General features: G+C 38.6%; 1 non-coding gene across 1 annotated transcript; it reads left to right on the top strand.

Annotated features, from left to right (window-relative positions):
- Positions 1-2,545: 2,545 nt before the first annotated feature.
- On the top strand, positions 2,546-2,651 carry LOC128102818 (U6 spliceosomal RNA). Its single transcript, XR_008215564.1, has one exon. It is a non-coding gene; the product is annotated as a U6 spliceosomal RNA (small nuclear RNA).
- Positions 2,652-3,320: the final 669 nt, after the last annotated feature.

Here is a 3,320-nt window from a genome sequence, read left to right as displayed (position 1 = left end):
GATTAGGTGTAGAAGTGTAAAGGGCAGAAGAAACTTATGTTCTCTTCCTTTGTGGATTTTACCAGTATCAGCTCATGGAGCTGAAGATGGATTAGTCAGGACTCAGAGATATGTTAAAAACAAACAAACAAACAAACATGATTGACTTGATGGTGTTACCTATAATCCCAGCACTAAGGACGCAAGTTAAAGACCAACCATGGTTTACGTAGTGAGTTCCTGGCCAGAGAGCTATGTAGTAAGATCTTGCATCAACTCCCATTGTGTCCTCCGTCCAAAAATACAGTGGAGTAGCAAGTAACTACGGGACCTGTGAAACTCCAAACTCTGAGGGAAAGCACTGTACTTTTGGCCTCTTAATACTGCTGAAGATATATATGCACAGCAGCAGACAGAAACTTCTTAAATGAAGGAGTAAGTTAGGAAAAATAATTGGTGACTGAATGAAAAAGAACATGTCTTGCTGGTCTCAAGGGACCCCACCCTCACTATTTGGTACTGTGATGCTTCAGGGAGAGGGGGCATCATTGCCTTCTGTATCTACTATGACCCCCCACAAGGCTTCAATGGATAGTTCCAGTACAATGCTCACACCAGTGGCTCTGGTTGAACTACATAGGTCACACAATGCACCACAAAGCTATAAATCTGGGATAGGAAAAGTAGGGGTTAATAGTTTTGGGAGGGAGATAAGAGAGGGGATGCATAGAGAGAGACAGAGAGACAGAGAGACAGAGAGACAAAGACACACACACACACACACACACACACACACAGAGAGAGAGAGAGAGAGAGAGAGAGAGAGAGAGAGAATAAATAAGGACTTATTATATATCTCTCCAATCCATACTTTTCCTGGCTTCTCCTCATTATTTCATTTAGCCTGAATTACAAAAGAGAGTACACTGTGGACTCATTCTCTTCTTATTTTACATTTTCTTCAAGCTTTGGATTCCAAAGACACGCTGTAGTAAATATGTTAATACGTGTCTCAGCATGGATCTCATATGATGTGAGCTTGAATCTAGGCTCCACCAGTTACTAAGCAGTAACTAATGTGTATGGTGATATTTTATTTGTACTGAAATGTGATTTTATTTGTATGTTAATAAATAAAGTTGCCTGGGGGTCAGAGCTATTAGCAAGCCATAGCAGAGCCTGGCGTTGGTGGCGCACGCCTTTAATCCCAGCACTTGGTAGGCAGAGTTAGGTAGATATCTGTGTGTTCAAGGATACGGCCAGCATTGGAGACACACGCCTTTAATCTCAATACCAACCACAGAAGACCTGGAGGTCTGTACAGACAGGCAGTGACTAAGAGGTCATGTGGTTGGGTTTACAACCAAAAAGAAGGCAGAACAGAAACTATAAAAAAAGACAGACACAGGAAGTAGCTCTCTTTCAGAGAGGTACAGTGACAGTGCAGGGTAAGGTTTTTAGCTCTTAGCTATTGCTCTGACCTCTTGGCTTTCATCTCTGTATTGGCTTTGTGTTTCTTATTTAATAAGACGGTTGGTTACATCTACAAATGTGTTCTTGGGCATGTAGTTTAATCCCTTCATGCCTTAGAGCCAGTGTCTGGAAAATATGGAAAGAGCTAGTTTCCATTTTAGGAGACAAGGATTTAGTGATTGTTTTTTGTTTGCCTTTACTATCGAGCACCCCCTTCCCTCTGCGTGTGTGTGTGTGTGTGTGTGTGTGTGTGTGTGTGTGTGTGTGTGTGTGTGTGTGCATTCACCCCACAGCATGCACATAGAAGTCACAGGACAATTTGTGGGATTCATTGTACCGTTCTTCTACTGTTTGGGCATTTAGGGTCTGGGGATTAAACTAGGGTAGTCAGTCTTGGTGGCAAGCACCTTTAGCTGCTGAGCCATCTCACCAGCCCCTGTTGAAGGGTTTAAAGTCAAGACAGATGTAAAGAACATTCCTGGCATATTCTAAATGCCACTTCAGTTTTAATTGTTTTTTACGTTATTAGGGAAATTATAGAATAGGATATTCTACAACCTATCATCAACATTTTTAGGCTTGCTTGTCTTTCTGATTTGCTCTCCAAAGCTATTCAGTCATCTTATATTTTCATTACCTGTAGAAAGAGAACTCTCCCTCTTCCCTCACAGCACTTTGTACTGTTGGAGTTCAGTCCACGCCTGTATTTTGGCCAATGGTTTTAGTACCTATCCCTGACCATGACCTAGAATTTCTTTGTTATGTTTGCAAAACCTTATTTTTTTCCCCAACTTTATAGGTCTTCTAAAACCAGGAATGGATGTTAATTGTATCAAATACTTTTTTTGAATCTGTTAAACTGATCGTTAGTCTTACTAAATAACCATTCTATGCTCCAAATCAACCTCATTTCATTGTATTTTGTAAGCTACTGAGTTACATTTAGAACATCTTGCTTAGCTTTTTAAAATCAATTTTTGGAGAAGTCTATTTTTTACCCTTAAAACATTCTCTGTCTGATGTCAAGATTAAAGTTGCCTTATGAAATGAGTTGAGTAGGTATCCTACTTTGTTATTAACAAAACAATTGAGAGTGCTCACTTCAGCAGCACATGTACTAAAATGGGATCAGCCCAGAGAGCTTAGAATGGCCCCTGAGCAAGAATGACATGCAAATTTGTGAAGCATTCCATATTTTTGATGACTTTCTTCTTTGCTTCTTCTATTTTTGTTTCATATAATGCACAAATTAACTAAAACAGAAAGCTTCTTTCAAAAACCTATAAATAAAAATCTAATTTATATATAATATTGGAATCACTCTGTCTTTGAAGTTTGATAAAACTTGTCTATGTCGTTAATCTAACCCTGTGTTTTTTGGGGGATGGTGGTGATTTTTTGAATATTAAATAAATCTCCTTAATAATTATTAGTTTTACATTTTAAAGTTTTCTTCTAAACAAAATGTGATCATTCATACCTTTTCCAGAAAATCAGTTTTATCCTGGTTTTACAAGTTCATTACTGTAAAGTCACTTATAGTATTTGATTATGATTTTCAGTTTTTCTGCCTGGTCTTCTGCCTACTTCTTTTCTGTTGTTTAGTTGTGACTTACATATATTTTCTTTGCATGTGTTGTTGAGTTCTGTCTGGTCATTGGCTATCTGAAAAGAACAGCTTTTAAATTGCTCTGTTTTAAACCTTATTAATTTTGAAATCTCCCCTTTTCCCTTTGTTGTGCTGAGGCTTGAACCCAGGGCCTCTCTTTGCTCTGCTGCAGGATGTCATCCCCAGGCTTGTTTTTGAAAGCTTCTTGAGAAGAATGGCATTCATTGGTTAATCTTTTAAAAGATTAAGTGCATTTCAG

Source organism: Peromyscus californicus, unplaced genomic scaffold (genome assembly GCF_007827085.1).
Source record: "Peromyscus californicus insignis strain IS unplaced genomic scaffold, ASM782708v3 Scaffold_7__1_contigs__length_154581171, whole genome shotgun sequence".
NCBI lineage: Eukaryota > Metazoa > Chordata > Mammalia > Rodentia > Cricetidae > Peromyscus > Peromyscus californicus.
The sequence above is the reverse complement of the archived record's forward strand: the minus strand, read 5'-3'. Positions and strand labels throughout refer to the sequence as shown.